Here is an 18,961-nt window from a genome sequence, read left to right on the forward strand (position 1 = left end):
CTGACAAAGAATTCAAAATGATTATTTTAAAGGAAGCTTAGCAAGTTACAAGAGAACATAATGAAATCAGGAAAACAATACAGAACAAAATGGGAAGTTCAGCAGAGACGCAAAAATTCATAAAAAAAGAAGAAATAGAAATTCTAGAGCTGAAGAATAAAATTAATGAAGTGAAAAAATGCAGTAGAGAACATCCATAGCAGACTTGATCAAGCAGAAATAAGAATCTATGATCTTTAATACAGGTCATTTGAAATTATTCATTTAGAGGGAATTAAAAAAATGAAAGATAGGAAAGGAAGTCTATGTAAAGTATAAGATACCATAAAACAAAACAATATTTGCATTATAGGAAGCTTAGATGGAGAAGAGAAAGGAGTAGAAAGATAAATTAAAGAAATAATGACTGAAAACTTCCTGAGTCTGGGGAGGGATGCGGATACCCAGGAAAAGCTCATAAGTCCCCAGATAGATTCAACCCAAAGAGGACTTCATTGAGACACATTATAATAAATATAAAGCTGTCAAAAATCAGAGAGAATTTTGAAAGCAGTAAAGAAAAGAAACTCATCACATATAATGGAGCCCAAATAAGGCTATCAGCAGATTTCTCTGCAGAAATTTTGCAGGCCAGGAGATAGTAGGATGGTATATTAAAGTGCTCAAAGGAAAAAAATGCCAACCAAGAAAATTTTACCTAGCAAAGATGTTCTTCAATGAAGGAGAGATTAAGACTTTTTCAGACAAACAAAAGTTGAGGAAGTTCATCACCACTAGATCTGCCTTATAAGAAATGCTAAAGGTTTTTCTTCAAGCTGAAGTGAAAGGATGGTAATTAGTAACATGAAAACCTATGAAGTAAAAAACTTATGTTAGAGGTAAGTAAATAGTCAAGCTCAGAATACTCTAATACTGTAAGGGGGTGTACAAATTACTTGTCTCTAGTATAAAAGTTAAATGACAAAAGTGTTAAATGTACGTATACTTAAAATAATTTCTTGGTGGCCACACAATATAAAAACATGTAAATTGTGACATTAAAACATTAGATGTTTGAGGAAAATAAAAGGATAGAGGTTTTAATGCAATCAAAGTTGTTATCAGCTTGAGATAGACTTCTATAAGATGTTCTACATAAGCCTTATGGTAACTGCAAAGTAAAAGCCAATTGAAACTAACAGTTACCAAAGGGAAAGGGACTGGGGAGGATGGGTGGGAAGGGAGGGATAAGGGGTAAAAAGGGACATTATGATTAGCAGACATAATGTGGAGAGGTACAGAGAGGGCTGTACAACACAGAGAAGACAAGTAGTGATTCTATAGCATCTTACTACACTGATAGACAGTGACTGTAATGGGGTATGTGGTGGAGACTTGATAATAGGGGGAGTCTAGTAACCATAATGTTGCTTATGTAATTGTAGATTAATGATACCAAAAAAAAAACAATTGGAGATACACAAAAGAGAAAGAGAAAGAAATCAAAGCATACCACTACAGAAAATTATCACCTAACAAAGGAAGAGAGGAAGAAAGGAACAAAGAACTGCAAAAGAGCCAAAAAAACAATGATCAAGATGGTAATAATAAGTTCTTAATTATCAATAACTATTTTAAATGTAAAACGATTAAATCTCCACTCAAAAGTGGATGTATTGATAAATAAGCATGACCCAAGAGATTAACATCAGCTTTAAGGACACACATAGGCTGAAAGTGAAGGGTGAGAAATAGATATTCAATTGAAAGGAGGCCAAAAGAGAGCAGGGACAGCTATACTTACATAAGAAAAATAGACTTTAAGTAAAAATTGTAAGAGACAAAGAAGATCATTATATAATGATAAAGGGATCAATTCATCAATATAGATGATATAACAATTGTAAATACACATGCACCCAACATTGGAGCACCTAAATATATTAAGCAAATACTAACAGATCCAAAGGCAGAAATGGACAACAATGAAATAATAGTGGGGTATTTAAATATCCAATTTTCATCAATAGCTAGATTATCCAGAAGGATAATCAAGAAGAAAGCATGGGACTTGAATTACACTTTACACAAGGTGGACCTAACAGATGTATTTAGAAAATTCCATTCACTAGCAGCAGAATATACATTTCTCTCAAGTACATTTAGAACATTCTCCACAATAAGTCATATTTTAGGTCACAAAACAAGTCAACAAATTTAAGAAGACTGAAATCATATCAAGTATTTTTTCTGACCATAATTGAAAGATTTTTGACATTAGACTCTTTTTGAAATTTAGAAATCAATAACAGGAGAAAAGCTGGAAAATAACAAATATGTGGAAATTAAACAACATACTCATGAACAATTAATAAGCCAAAGAAGAAATCAAAGGGGAAATTTTGAAAAAATCTTGAGATAAATGAAAATGAAATTGTAGCATACCAAAACTTAGAGGATGTAGTAAAAGCAGTTCTAAAAGGGAAGTTTATAGTGATAAATCCTACAGTAAGAAAAAGGTCTTAAATAAACAATCTAATTTTGTACCTCAAGGAACTAGACAAAGAACATACTAAGCCCAAAGTTAGCAGAAGAAAGGAAATAAAGAGTAAAGCAGAAATCAATGAAATAGACTAGAAATGCAATTGAAAATATCAATGAAAGTAAGAGCTGGTTTTCCAGAAAGGTAAATATAATTGTCAAATCTTTAGCTCAACTAAGAAAAAAAAGAAGATCCTGAAATAAAATCAGAAATGAAAGAGGAGGTATTATAACTGACACCACAGAAATACAACAGATCATGAGAGATTACTATGAAAAATGACACAGCCACAAATTGGATAACCTAGAAGAAATAGGTAAATTCCTAAAAACATACAACTTACCATGAAGAAACAGAAAATCCAAACAGACTAATAACAAGTGAGGAGATTGAATCAGGAATCAAAAATCTCCCAATAAAGAAGAGCCCATGTTTTGTGTCAGCCTCAGCCTATTGATAGTGATGCTATGGGCTAGAAATGTCTGTGGACACTCACCTGGGCCAGCACAATTGCGGAGATTACAAACAGACCTTTCCCTGGTCAAAACCAATGTTGTGGCCAGACTGGCCTTCTTGGTTATTATTATTGCAAGATGCACATGAGCAACAAATATAAGGCATCTTTGAAAAAAAAACAAAGTTTGTGACTTACAAATCCTTGAGGGGACACAGTAGGCCTGGGGCCGCACAACAAGGTCACTGCAGGGGTGGGGGTGGAGAGAGAGGTGGAGAGAGCAGGCCTGGGCTTCTGCCTTTATTGGGGCTGAAAGTGGGTTTGCTGTGATTTCGCAGGTTCACTTATTTACTCGGAATTCAAACTTAGCAGTGGGAATTAGAATGTAGGGAGGGGACAGAGGGTCACTCAAATGGCCAACTAGGGCTTTCCAAAGGGGAAACCTTATGGGTGGGTGGGAGAGCCTGGCTTTTTATCTAGTTGTGTATCTGGCAATGTGTTTATTTGAAATGGATGTCTTTGAAGTAGATGCCTTGGTGGTCTGAAGCGTAATACCAGACACATGACAATCAGAAAAGCTAACTGCCAGGTACTTACACTCCCTGCCAGAACCAGATGGCTTCAGTGATGAACTCCACAAAACATTTAAAGAATTACCATGATCCTTCTCAAACTCTTCCAAGAAACTGACCATGCAGGAATACTTCCAAACTCACCACAGCATTCCCTTGTTGCCAAAGCTAGAGAAGGATACTAAAAGGAAAGAAAACTACAGGCCAATATCCCTTGTCAATACAGATGCAAAATTCTCCACTAAATGCTATTTTAAACTGCACATTAAAAGGATCATACACCACAGTCAAATGAAATTCATCCCTGGAATACAAGGGTGGTTTAAATCTACACAAATCAATAAATATGACACACCATATTAACAGAATAAAGGAGAAAATTCACATGATCATCTTAAACATGCTGAAAAAGCATTTGACAAAATTCAACATCCTTTCATGTAGAAGCTCTCAACAGATTGGGAATGTACCTCAACATGATAAAGGCCATATATGACAAGCTCACAACTAATGTCAGACTCAATGGTGAAAGGTTGAGAGCTTTTCCTCTAAGATCAGTAACAAGAGAAATTTTCTCATTCTCCCAGCTCCTATTCAATATAGTACTGGAAGTCCTAGCCAGAGCAATTAGGCAAAAAAAAAAAAAAAGAAAAACGTATCCAAATCAGGAAGGAAGAAGGAAAAAATGCCTCCATTTAATCTTATATTCAGAAAACCCTAAAGCCTCCATATAAAAAAACTGTTATAAGTAATAACTTCAGTAAAGTAGCAGGATATAGTCAATACACAAAAATCATTTTTATACAACTATTTGAAAGAAAAGTAAAGAAAGCAATCACATTTACAATAGCATCAAAATGATTAAAATATTTAGGATTAAACTTGGCCAAGGAGGTAAAAGACCTGTATTCTGAAAACTATAAGACATTGATGAAATAAAATGAAGATGACACAAATAGAAGGATATCACATATTCTTGGACTGAAAGATGTTTACTTACTTGACTAGTCTCCCATGACATATTGGTAATTTCCAGTTTTTGGTCAGTGCATAAAAGTCTAAGACTGATATTAAAGATACTACATGAGCACTTTCCAAACAGATGGATAGCAGCGGAGGGCCATATCAGTATACAATGGTTGAGTTATCAGCTTTGATTTAATTATGTCTTGGCAAATGTTGGGAAGTTTACTAGCGATGAGATTACTGCAACAGAAGAGGCATACATTTGAAATTTGAAACATCTTGCCAAATAGCTCTCCTAAAGGTGGCACTTATTTAAACTCCCATCTGCAGTATCAGAATGCGCACTTCCTCATATATTTACAAGCATTGGCTTCATCAAATTTCAAAATTTTGACAAGGATGATTATTAAAAATGGTAACTTATTTTTATTATAGTTCTTTATTATGAATATGATAATCATTTTTTTGGGAGGGCTATTTTGGTTTCTTTTTTCTGGAAACTACCTATTTATACCCTTTAAGTCAAATTTTCTGGTGAGTTCATTACCTTTTCCTTTATTTGGAATAAAGTTAATATACAGTATCATATTGGTTTCAGATGTACAACATGGTAACTCAATAATTTTATGCATTACTAGATGCTTGTCACAATAAGTGAAGTTACCCATTACCATACAAGATACTGTAATATAATTAGTTATATTCTCTATGTTGTACTTCCATTCCTGTGACTAACTTACTTTGCAATTTACAGTTTGTACCTCTTTATTCCTTTCACCTATTTCACCTATCCCCATCCCCTTCCCTATGATAACCAGCAGTCTGTTATCTATATTTGTGGGTCTATTCTTTTTTGTTTTGTTTTTTTAATTCCACATATAAGTGAAATTTATAGTATCTGTATCTCTCTATCTGACTTATTTCACTTAGCATGATACCTTCTAGGTTCATCCACATTTCCAAAAATGACAAGATTTACTTCTCTTTTATGACTGAATAATATTCCATTGTGTATGTGTACCACATCTTTATCCATTCTCTATTGATGGGCACTTGGGTTGCTTCCATATGTTCACTATTGTAAAAAGTGCTGCAGTGAACATAGGTGGGCATGTATTTTTTTGATAAGTGATTTTGTTTTCTTCAGATGAATTCCCAGAACCGGAATTACTGAGTCATATGGTATTTCTGTTTTCAGATTTTTCAGAAACCTCATTTTGTTTACCAAAATATTTGGAACAATTTGCATCCCCACAACAGTGTAGGAGGGTTTCCTTTTCTCCACATCCTCACCAACACTGCTATTTCTTGTCTTTTGGATGGTGGCCATCCTGACTGTTGTGAGGTGATAGCTCGTTGTGGTTTTGATTTGCATTTCCCTGATGATTAGTGATGTGGAGCATCTTTTCACGTGTCTTTTGGCCATCTGTATGTCTTTGAAAGAATGTCTGTTTAGGTTTTGTGCCCATTTTTTAATTGGATTATTTGTGGTGTTTTTGGAGGCTTGAGTTCTTTGCATATTTTTTATATAGTCCTTTATCCCTTATCTTACATCACTTGCAAATATGTTGTCCTGTATGGCAGGTTGCCTTTGTGTTTTGTTGATGGTGTTCTTTGCTGTACAGAAGCTTTTTAGTTTGATGTAGTCCCACTTGTTTATTTCTGCAGGAGTTTTATGGTTTTCTGTTTTACATTTAGGTTTTTAATCCATTTGGAGTTTACTTTTGTGTATGCTGTAAGACAATGATCTAGTTTCATTCCCTTACATGTAATTGTCCAGTTTTCCCAACATTTATTGGAGAGACTGTCTTCCACCATTGTATGTTCAATGGCTCCTTTGTCATACATTAATTCACCTTATATACATGGGTTTATTTCTGTACCCTCTATGTTCATCAGGTATACTAGTCTGTAGTTTTCTCTTTTTTATTGTCTTTATATGGTTTTGGTATTAATGCAATGAGTTTGGATGTATTCCTTCCTCTTCTATGTATTTGAATACTTTAAGGATAGGTATTAGCTCATCTTTAGATGTTTGGTAGAATTCACCTGTGAATCCATCTGGTCCTGAGTTTTGTTTGTTGGGAGTTTTTGATGACCAGTTTAATTTTGTTACTAGTAATTGTTCAGATTTTGTTTCTTCCTGAGTCAGTCTTGAAATATTGTACATTTCTAGGGATTTATCCATTTCTTCTTGGATATCTGATTTATGGGCATATATAATTTTTCATAGGACTCTCATAATTCTTTGGATTTCCAGGGTGTTGATTGTAACTTCTTTTTCACTTCTGATTTTATTTTTGTCTGCTCTCTTTTTCTCTATATGTGTGGCTAAGGGCTTGTCTAATTTGTTTTATTCTCAAAGAAACAGCTCTTGACTTCATTTTTCTATTGTTTTCTTAGCCTCTATTTTATTTATTCCCATTCTGATCTTTATTATGCCCCTCGTTTTACTAATTTTGGGTTTTGTTTGTTCCTCTTTTTCTAGTTCATTTAATTGTAGGGTTAGATTATTTATTTGAGATTGTTCTTATTTCTTGAGGTAGGACTGCATTGATACAAACTTAGAACTGATGTTTACTGCATCTCACATAGTTTGAGCCACTGTGTTTCTGTTTTCATTTGTCTCCATGTATTGTTTAATTTCCTCTTTGAGCTGTTCATTAATCCATTGGTTATTTAGAAGCATGTTTTTTAGCTTCCATGTGTTTCTGTTTTTTCCATTTTTTTTCTTGTAATGGCTTTCTAGTTTCATACCGTTGTGGTCTGAGAAGATGCTTGATACAATTTCAGTCTTCTTAAATTTGTTGAGACTTGTTTTGTGTCCTAATATATGATCTATTCTGGAGAATATTCCAAGTGTATTTGAGAAAAATGTGTTTTCTGGGGCTTTTGGGTAGAATGTTCTGTGTGTATCTGTCAAATCCATCTGGTCTAATGTGTAATTCAATGGTTCTATTTCTTTTTTTAATTTTCTTTCAGGATGATCTATCCATTGATGTAAATGGGGTCTTAAAGTACCCTGCTATTATTGTGTTGCTGTCAATTTCTCCCTTTAGGTCTGTTAGTATTAGTGGTATATATTTTGGTGTTCCTCTACTGGGTGCATACATATTTGTGATTGTTATATCCCCTTTTTGGCCCCCTTATTATCATGTAATGTCCTTCTTTGTCTCTTGTTACTTTCTTTTTCTTGAAGTCGATTTGTCCGATATTAGTGTTGCGACTCTAGCTCTTTTTTTTTTCATTCTTTATTTGCATGACATATCTTTTTCCATCCTTTTAGTTTCAGTCTGTGTGTGTCTTTAGATCTGAAGTGAGTCTTTTGTAGGCAGCAAAAAGATGGTTCTTGTTTTCTTATTTTTAAACCATTTGGTCAACATATTTCTTTTGATTGAAGCATTTAACCATTTACATTTAATTTAATGATTGATATGTATGCAGTTTTGTCATTTTGTTAAATGTTTGGTGGGTATTTTTCTTGTTCTTCTCTGATCCTGTCTTCCTCTCTTGCTCTATTCTCTTATGTTTTTATAACTTTCTTTGCTATTATGGTTAGGTTCTCTTCTCTTTGTTTTTTTGTGTATCTACTGTAAGATTTTGGTTTGTGGGTGTTGTGGGGTTCTTATATGACATCCTATGAATACAACATCTTATATTCACATCTTATGAATATAAAAACCTATAATAAACTGATGGCCACTTAAGTTCAAGCACAACCTAACAGCATTGCATTTCTTACTCCCCCTTGTCTATATTTGATGTATATAATATCTTCATTTACACCTTTTTATTAAGCAATTTCCTTAACTAAGTTTTAGGTATAATTGCTTTTGCTGCTTTTTTCTTTTTGACCTTCATACTAGCTTTAAAATAGTTGACATAATACCTCTGCTCTTTGTTTGCTTTACCAGGAAATTTTCCCCTTTCTTAAATTTCTTCCTTCTACTAGGGTCTTTTCCTCTTAAAGAAGTCCCCTTAACATTTCTTGTAAGGCTGATTTAGTAGTTGTAAACTCTGATGCTTATCTGTGAAGTTCTTTATCTCTTCTTCAATTCTGAATGATAACCTTGCTGAATAGAATATTTTTGGTTGGAGGTTTTTTCCATTCAGCACTTTGAATATATCATGCTATTCCCTTCTGGCTTGCAGGGTTTCTGCAGAAAAATCCACTGGAAACCTTATAGGGTGTCCCTTACATGTAACTCACTGCTTTTTCTGCTGCTGATGTTAGGATTTTGTCTTTGACTTTGAACTTTGACATTTTGATTACAATGTATCTTGCTGTGGACCTCCTTGGGTTTATCTTATCTGGAGGTCTCTGTGTTCCCTGGACAAGGCAGATGTTTTCTTCCCCAGAATAGGGACGTTTCCAGCTATTATCTCTTCAAATAAATTTCTACTCCCTTCTCATTCTCTTCTCCTCTTGACCCCTGTGATGAGGGTGTCAGTGTGTCTGATGTTGCCCTGGAGCTCGCCCACCCTGTCCTCATTTCCTTTAAGTCCTCCTCCCTCCTCTTGAGCTCGAGTGATTCCCAACACTCTACCCTCCACGTCACTGACCCATTCTTCCTCACCCTCCAGTCAGCTGTTCATTCCCTCTGGTGTATTTTTTACTTCATCTATTGAATTTTTCATCTCTGATTGGCTGGTTTTTAAGCTTTCTATCTCTGTAGAGGTCCACCTTGAGCTCTGTTAATGTTTTTTCAAGTCCAATGAGTGTCTTTATCACATCTTTAAATTCTTTATCAAGTAGATTGGTTAACGCTGTTTCATTTAGTTTCTTTTCTGGGCTTTTTTTCTTGTTCTGTCATTTGGAGCATATTCCTCTCTTTCCTCAGTTTGTGTGACTTTCTGTGCTTGGTTCTTTGAAGTAGTTGAAAGGACTCACTCTCACAGTCTTGATTGGCCTTATGTGGGAGAGTCCCCTGTGGGACTGCATGTGTGTGCCTCACGGTTTTCACAAGCTGGAGACCCAGTCAGTGTGAGACAGGCTTTTCCTGGTGCTGAGGCTCCCAGGGTGTGGTCCTGGCTGTGAAGCCTTCAGGGCCCATTGGAGGGGTTCCTGGGTGGACACCTGTGATTTTGTGTTGGCAATGAGAGGGTGGTGGGCCAGCATCAGGTTGGGTGTGCCCTCCGGGTAACTCCTGGTTTGGCCCCAGGTGAGTCCTCCTTGCCTCCTTACCTATATGCCAGTGCACACTCTAGGCCACTGGGGATCACTCCAGAGAATTCCTGTATCAAGCACCCACCAGGTATCACTGCTGGCATGGAGTCAGGCTCTGTGCACATTACGTCTTCATCCCTGCATGCTCTATGCTGCTCCTGGAAATTCCCATGTTCATGCCTGTTAGTCCCAGTGGCAGCTGGATCAGGGACCATGTGTGTGCATATTCCCACAGCCCCTGTGGACTCTGACCTGCTCCAGGAAATTCCCACATCAGTGCCTACTGGGTCCCACTCATGATCAGGAGTCAGGCTCTGCACACAGGTTCCCTCATGGTGTGCTAACGAGTTGCCTTGGCAGCACCAGCCTGAGGATTCATGCACCCTCCCTGTGATCCAGGGAACTTCCTGGTCCTTCTGTTGGGGATGGGTGGGTGGGTAACAGTGGGCAGCAAGTAAGGACTGGTGGATCTCCTGCACATACCCCTGGGTATGGGCAAGTGTCAGGGGGCTGTGCAGACCAAGTCTGAGATTGGTGTGTGCACCCAGACCCTGCCCCTGGCCACACTGAGGTGTGAAGAAGACGTGCCAACAATGGCACTGGCCAGCTCCTCTGATCCTGGGTCACCTCCAACAGCTTCCTTGCTGAGCAGTGGGTGCTTAGTTCTGGAACTTAGGTTCTTTCACTTATGGTCTAGATGCACTTTAAATCCCAAGGCTCTTCTCCTGTGCCTCAGGGCAGGTGCCCACAGGCGGATCCCTCAGGAAGATCCCAACCCCTCCCCGCTGCTGGTGGCTATGCTGGGGGAGGGGGCCCCATGTTTACAGTGTCTTTGTCTCTCCTGCTGTTTGGGGTTTTTTAAATGTAATCTTCTGTCCTTCATTTACAGAGAGTGTTCACTTTGGTCCCCATTCTTCTTCCCGGTGAAATACTCAGTATGTAGATACAGATGCTGTGTGTAGGTAGGAGGTGATTCAGGCTCTCTCTACTCCACCATTTTCCCAGAATCCTCCCATTATCTTTTTTCTTACCTATTTTAGGATCTTTTTGCAAACAAAAAAACCCTATCTGTTATATGCATAACTAATTTTTTTATAGATTTCCACTAGTTTTTAGACCTTGTTTTATCTGTATGCATATGCACATATAGGGAGAGAGGGGGGATGTCTTTGAATTTTATGTAGTCAATTTACCAATCATTTCATCTTTTTGTGTTTTTTTTGTCTTTTCTTCTATGTTTAAAAAATCGAAATCAAAATTAAGTGAATGATATTTGCGGTTATCCCTTCCCTTAACAGCAGAGGTCCCCCATCTGTGCCTCTCCTGGATTCTCCAAAGTTGGCTGTGGGAGGAGAATCTCCAGCTGGGGGAACAACTGACAAACAGAACAACCCTGTCCTTCAGTTCTGACTTCCTTATGGCCTCCCTGTCACTGTCCCCACCACACTGTCTCTTTGGGTTTCAGCCTCTCCAGCCCTGCTCTGCGGTCCAGTCTGGAAAGTTGGAAGCTCCGTCCCTCAGACGGCCCCCAGGGGGCCATGCGACTTGGTTGTGGTGAGCGAGAAGGATGGGAAGCTCGTGTCCCTCTTCAGCTGCCTTGTTCATTTCACCTAGAATGTGGGCACAGGATGGAGATGCAGTGGCTTTCGCTAAGGATAGCAAAAAATTGGAAAAAGTCTGGCTACCTTCCCTGGACTTCTTGTCATGTATAGGGTGGAAATTCCTTGTTTATCTGAGCTCATGTTTATCAGGCTTTCTGGAACTGGCAACCAAACAGGACTGTAAGTGATATGCAGGCACCCCAAGTTCCTCCTTTACACCTCTGGGTCAAGGGTAAACAAGTCCCTCATCTCTTGCACTTGAGTCCAGACTCTTTTGGATATAAGAGATAGACATGAAACTCAAAAACAATTAGTTAAGGCAATAAGAGGAATTCATTGGCTCATATATCCCTTTGGAGAGGTGGATTCAGCTGGGTTTCAGGAACCAGACATTCAAACACTGGCTAAACTCCATATTTCTATCTTTAATTTTGTTTCTCTTCATGGGTCAGCCCAGTGTTTCAAATGTGTTCTTTCTAAGAGTCTTGAACCATCATCCCAATAGTTCCTTGGTCACATTTTCCCAGCTAAACAACTAAAATAAGGATCCTTTTGTTTTGTGATATTGGCACACTTGCCATAGACTGCTGGGGACTCTCACTCTCAGGTCCCCTTAATCTGGTGGGTGTCATCCAGAATGTACCACTAGGACACCTTTTCTTTGATAGTCTGACTCCAAATAATCAAAATTAGAGTCTCCTCTGCATGTTAGCTTGGTAGCCCCTTCTTGCTCTAGATTTCCTGTTAAAAAGGTTTGTCCTCCCCATCTGACACATGTAAGAGGGTAGCTCTGACTTGAAGCATCATCAGCATACACTAAAACAATAAAAGCATCCCTATAACTGTAGCTATGTACTGAGATAGGAGGAGAGCAGAGAAGCACGTTTTTTCATTCATCTCTTCAAACCCACTCCAAATTTTGTGAGACTATTCTTTTAAAAGGAAAACTATTAAAGAAAACTCAAACATTAGCTGTAAACTAACCGAGGCTCAAGGGAACTGGCAAGAACATAGGAGTCACAGTGTGGTTTGGGGGAGTAGGTTTGTTTCAAGATAACAAAAGAGTGGTTGAATTTTAAGAATTTCTCCATAATTCATATATACAGAATGAGGACAAAGTAGGAAGCCAGAAAGGGATGATTCACTACAAATTTATCATAACTTATGAAATAAGTAGATTCATGCAAAAGATGATGGTAGAAAATGCCTAAGGTGCCTAACTGGTTTTCTTGGTTTCACTGGAGATGGCTGGTAATTACAGGTATGCTTTGGTTATGTAACTATACTCCTATTATGTTAATGTGTGTGCGCAATTTAATTAGTAGTTTAAAACCTATACATGCTGAAGTTACTCTACAAGAAGATAGGTCAAAGAAATAATCAATTTTCCCATGTTTTTTGCCGCCTGCTACTTCTATAGCTTTTCTTCTTCCTTCCTAATTACAACCCTTAAATAGAATTCGTGCCTCATATCAAATTTACCGAGTATCATAATTCTTCCAAGTGGTAAAGATACCTCAAGACAAATGCTGGGCATAGAAGCTACAGGGCATAAATATGCAAAGAAATAAAAAGCTAACCATTTCAAACAATAAGGCTTCTCTCTCACTTACCAACTTTACATTTCCCTGTATGGCCCCGGAAGATGACTGGTTAGCCAGAGACGGGTAAGATTCCTCAAGGGAGGAACAACCTAAGACAGGCACATCGCAGGGGGGTCATCAGGTGAGAAATTGGGGATCAACAGAGGTGAGGCTTAGAACTTCACCCCCCTGTTCTGAGAGAAATCTTCTGCATATGTGGATGTTTTATTGCCCTTGTCTAGCTTGGATTAACACATAGTCTACAGGCACACACTTGATCATCTACATTTGCTCTCTTACAACACTAAACTATGTTTTCTACCTTTATCTTGTATCTACCTACCACTTCAGCATTTTATTAAAAATAATAATAATAAAGAGAAAAATGTGGTATCCACATATAAATCAAGTATAAAAATCAAATAAGTATTCATATTTGAACTGACTGTTTATAGTTCATAATGCATGAGCAAAACCGAAGGTTTCTGTGATGGCTGCCCTTGTACTGTTCACCATGTAAGAACTTATTCACTATGTAAGAATTTGTTCTCCATGTAAGAACTTGTTTGTTATGCCTCAGAAGATTGGAGACTGACAAAAATTAGGCTTGGGGTGGATTAATGATTGTGCATTGAGCATTGACTCCCCTATACAGAATTTTGTTGTTGTCAACAACCATTTGATCAATAAATATGAGAGATGCCCTCACAAAAAAAAAAAAAAAAGTACACACTTCCAATGGTAAAATAATAAGTAACCGGGATGTAATGAATATAGTCAAGATATTGTAACAGCTTGGTATGGTGATAGCTGGTACCTAGAATTGTCATGCATATAAATGTTGAATCACTATGTTGTACACCTGAAACTAATGTAATGTAATACCGTGTGTCAACTACCCTTCAATAAAAAAATAATTATCTACAAAAAAAAAAAAGATGATGGTAGAAAGCTTCCAGTTAAGAATCACTTAAGCCAGCCTTACATTCCTGTCTGAAATAACAGAAAAAAACAGCAAAGACTACAAAAGAAAATCCCAAACCACAAACTAGAAGTAACAGTTGCCAAATGCAGTGAAATTAGACAATTCTATTTTAAATTGTACCCTACCATCCTGATTCCTCTTTTCTGTTTTCTGCTTCCCAGGCATTTATGATCTTTAACCATATTATATACTTTATGCCAAGTTATAACAGTTATGTATTATTGTCTGCTTCCCCTCCCCCTTCCCATTGATAATATAAATTCTATCAAGGGCAGGTGTTTTTGCTCACTGATGTAATTCAAAGTCTTACAATAGTGCCTGGAAATGGTGACCACTCACTAAATATTTCTTGAATGAATGAAGATGTCTCTGTAGACCCTAGAAGTACAGGTGGTGCAATGAGATTACTAACTGGTAAACCCTAATCTCGGAGTAGATGGTTTGCCAGAATTTCCTCAAGTCCCATTGATGCTGGGCAGTAGTAACAAATTTCAGGCTTGAGGAAGAGTAGCAGCTGTGTCAGCTCATGAGAAGCAAACTGTTGAGTGGCAGTGTAGAGGATAAATGTTGGGAGAAAGTCAGTTTACAGAAAAGAAGCACAAAATCACCACATGAACAATCTGTGATATTGGCTTCACCAAGATCCATGAATGACTCCTAAAAGCCGAGCCAAAGGAGAAAGGCCCCAGAGCAGAAAGTCAGAGGGAGAACATTTCAGGACAACAGATCTAAACCCTGGCTGCCAGTTGGATCAACTCACCCAGTCTGATGTCTATTACCAAAAAAGCTCAGACATAAATCAAGAAAACTTCTCTAAAATACATACAATACAGCAATATTCAGAACTGTTGTATGACTGTGTAACAAATGATCCCCAAATCTAGTGCTGTCAGTCCATTACTATGCTCACAAACTATGTGGTCATGAGTGTGGCCTGGACACCTGGTGGGCGTGGCTCCGCTCCACGGCACCTAGGGCTCAAGAAAAGGATGCTTTTGCTCTAGATTCGGAAGTCATGCACATCACCTCCACTGCATTTTGCTTAAGGCGGTTACAGTCCCAGGTTCAAGGGGAGGGAAAGTAGACGCTACCCCTTGGTGGGAGAAGCAGGGTTCTGGAAGAACATTTGAGACAGAAAATATTGCTATTGCCAGTTTTGGGAAACAATCTCTCATAAAAATAAAATAAGAAACGAAGCTAACAGTCAAAACAGAGGTGAAGGAAAACAGCATTAGACTCATAGACTCTGAGAAGTGACTAGTGATTACCAAGGAGGAGGAGAGTGGGTGGGGGCAGAGGGGTGGGGGTACTGTTGAACCACTGTGATGTACATTTGATAAAATTTTTTTTAATGTAAAAAATAAATAGAGGTGTAAGAAACTTAAAATGCAATGTCATTAAATTTGAAAATTAAAATGAAGAAGATAATTTACTAGAATATATAATTTAGTGAAATTGACTTAAAAAGAAATAGGAAAAGTGGAGTAAATCAGTAACCATTAAATAAATCTGAAATCAAAAGTCTTTCCTTTTAAAAGACACTGAGCAAGAATATTGTAGATAAGTTTTGTCAACTTTCAAGGAATAGATAATCTGTACTTTACTCAAACTAATTCTAAGAATAGAAAAAATAATTACTCAACTATTTCATAAGGCTGGTACAAAATTTATATCAAGGACAAAAAGAAATATATAATATAATAAAATTATTGAAAAAAATCTTTAATAAAATGTTACCAAGTTAACTTTTGCTGCATATGAGAAGATACATGCATGTTCAAATAGGATTTATCTCTGGAATCCAAGGATGGTATAAATAAAATCCATGTTGGCAGGTTACCAACAGATTAAAAATTGTATGAATATCGCATAATTGAAGAAATGCATATGATAAAAATGCAACACCCATTTATAATTTTAAAAGATTCTTATTTTCGTAACCTATGAAGAGGACCGACCACCAACCGCAGCAAATGTTATACTTAACGGTGAAATTTTAGAAATATTCTGAAGGAAGGGAAAAAAGTTGGTGCTTACTATCACTGCCTTTTCTCATCATTTCACTAAAGATTTTTATCAATAAAATAAGACAAGTAAAGGGAATACTCAGGTATAAGAATTGGAAAGAAAGGGACAAAACAGAATGCAAATGTCCTACTGTAACCCTGGAGAGTGACGTACTGCGGGTCAGTCTGGAGGGCGAGTGGTGGTTAAAGGTGTCGACGCCCAGGTCCTCGCCGTCCAGGGTGAGATGTCCGCTGCAGCTGCGTAGGATTTAAACATGTAGTTAAACAGGAAAATAACCCAACACCCCTAACTTCATAATGTTTCTTATGACTACTTTTTTTTTTAAGTTTAGGGGATTCTTTTAAGGAATACTTTTTGTAATAGAGAAGCATCTGTCTTGATATTCAGCAATTTATTTGCCTTTATTCATTTTCAGTTTCCTATTTGAGACTTTTTAAAATTAAAAAATTACACACGGGCTTCCATTTCTGACCAGGATAAAGTAACCCCCTCTTGGTGTGAACAGCTAAAAAACTGGCCAAAAAATAAGGAGCAGCTATTTTCCAGTATGAGCAGTAGGCACTGCCAGGCTGTAGTCTTCAAGGGAAGGGACAGTGAGGTGAAATGTTGATTCACTCCAGCTTTCTTCAGTGGAGAATGTTCCCCAGGAAAGCGGGTCTCAAGGTACCAGTGAGCGGTTGAGGTGGCTGCGATGTGGATGCGAGAGACAGAGAGAAGCGAGCAGTGAAGAGGATCTCTTCAGAAATATTTATCCACCTCATGAGCCTTTTGAATATTAATCTGAATTGACACAGCCCATTAGAAGGGGTGCAGAATGGCTTCTGTGTCTTTGTGAGCTAAATGGAGATCTCTGAAGTCACAGAGTGCTGGGAAACACTGGAGTCATAACCTGCCAGGTCATAACTGTGCCAAGGAAGAGTCAGACCTCAGAAAGGCTTGACTTAATAGTAGAGGGACACAAGCCCCAGAGTGGGTGGCTGTGGACCTGCCCTAACAGAATACAGAGGAAGAAACCTGATCTGTCAGTAAATCAACTGCCCTACACAACCAAACTCAACATTTATAAATGAAAATGATTGATATGTGTTTTGTTTCATTGCTTCTCTTTTCTTTTCTCCCTTCCTCCCTTCCTTTCTTTGTCCTTTCTTCCTCTCAATTTTCTCTTTTTGTAAAATCAGTGTTTTACGTTAGCATTGTAGAATAAATTAGTTTCTGTAATGTACTATGCTCTTGACCATTTGACATAATATAGGAATTTTCTAATGATTGATTAAACTCATTCATAGCACCATCTGTGTATGGTGGTTATTTTAGGGGCATATCTTTGAGAAACTATGCAGCTTATTTTAATATTATTGGTTTATTAAGGTTTCCTCCTACTTAAGATTATTTTTGGAATTTATATGTCCTTATATAATCACCCATTTTGGTCAATGTTCATGTTTATTGATGAAGCTATTCACACTAATCTCTGATTTCTAACCCCACACCATTGGATAGTTCTGCTCTTTCAACTCACATTTTATCTTTATGGTCATCTTTTTTGTTTTTGTTATTATCAATAATGGCAACAGTTTTGTCAATTTTGTTAATATTTTTAAAAAATAGACTCTGGTTTTATTGATCAGTTACCATCTTTTAAAATTATTTTTTGTTTTTAATTAAGATTGCATTTACTCTTTTTAACAAATTATTTCTTTTGTTTTATGATCTGTGTTTTCTTTGTTTTGCTTTGGAAGTTTTTTCTTTCTCTATTAATTTGGGTGTTTTTGGTGTTCCACATGGGTATCTTCATAATTTTGACAACCCTTAAATCATAAACCTCATTAAAAATGTTTTTCCCTATTCATATGGTATTTATTAAGGTCCCATTGTGAAAGTTGAATTACTGCACTTAACAATTTTCCCTCTTACTATCTTCCAAATTACCTCTAAACATTTATTAATCTAAGGTCAGGTTTTATGATACTGGCATTCTGTTCTATGCCTTTATTTTCTACATTTGTCTGGTCTTAATTCTATATTTTTAAAAATCAGTAGCTTCCACTTATTCTTTTGTACTGAAGTGCATGGAGTTTGTCTCTTGGTGTCAGCCGCCAATAAGACATAATTGAGTAGGATGGAAAGAAAGGAAAGTTTATTTCTTGCAGCAAGTAAGGAAAACATCTTTGAGTGGCACAACCCACAAGAAAAAGGCTGGAGAGTTCTCAGTTAGGTCCACTGTGCAAATAAGATGAAGATTCATAACAATTCTGATGAGCACATAAATTATGCAAGTAAGGTGAAAGCTCAGTGCAAATCTGATTGGCCAATGCTCTCAGTCCTTGGCAACAGGGAGTGGGTCCCCAGGAAGCAGTTAGGGGAGATCCTGCTGACAGTTGTTGCAAACAGCAACTGTTACACCCTCTGAGTTCTCTTACTGGAAATCTTTTTTTCCTGGGGCAAATCATTATCTATCTATCTATTATCTATCTATCTATCATCTATCTATATCATCTATGTATTTATTTTTGTTTTTTTCTTATTGAAGTATAGTTGATATACAATATTATATAGATTTCAAGTACACATCTTGCTCTGCAAACAACTTAGCAGAAAATATTAACATTCACTCTAAGTTCCCCATTAACCTTTCAGCTAATGACTTCTTTATCATGAGTCCTTTTTAATTTTTTCCCATGTTCATTTGGTTCTCTTCATCATTTTTCAAAGAGTTGATCCTCATAAAGGCTCACAGTGTCTTTGCATTTTGAGGCTTCGCATGTTTGGTGAAAACTTTTTTTTAATGTACAGACGACAATTGACTGGTGAGCTCAGTCAGGGATATAGAATCACTGTGAGTTAGGGATAGAGGATTCTGTGTAGGAAATAAACTTCATGCAGTGGTGGAGTGTCTGGGAAGTGAAGATTCAGGAGGGAGTTGAAGAATCTGAGAAGTCATCAGTCTGAGACGTCAAGTCCACCCAGCATCTGCAGTGGGACTGTGGAGGCACAGCCCATGGGGCTGTGGGAAGTGGTGCCTCGTGGCTGCCATCTCTGTCCCTTCGGTCAGGAAGCTGGTGTTCAGCCTGCAGCTCACGGAGC

The 18,961-nt window shown here is 37.3% G+C and overlaps 1 long non-coding RNA gene across 2 annotated transcripts in view; it reads left to right on the plus strand.

Moving 5' to 3' along the window:
- The first annotated feature begins 1,217 nt into the window (after positions 1-1,217).
- LOC130680618 (uncharacterized) overlaps positions 1,218-18,961 on the plus strand; it is a 53,639-nt gene continuing 35,895 nt past the window's right edge. The window contains exons 1-3 of one of the 2 annotated variants that reach the window (XR_008993640.1): positions 1,218-1,580; positions 10,570-10,615; positions 11,146-11,234. This is a non-coding gene — a long non-coding RNA (uncharacterized LOC130680618). Of the gene's footprint in view, positions 1,581-7,437; positions 11,235-18,961 lie in introns of those variants that run through there. The other variant, XR_008993639.1, reaches the window with a different exon arrangement.

Source organism: Manis pentadactyla, chromosome 14 (assembly GCF_030020395.1).
Source record: "Manis pentadactyla isolate mManPen7 chromosome 14, mManPen7.hap1, whole genome shotgun sequence".
NCBI classification, from domain to species: Eukaryota; Metazoa; Chordata; class Mammalia; order Pholidota; family Manidae; genus Manis; species Manis pentadactyla.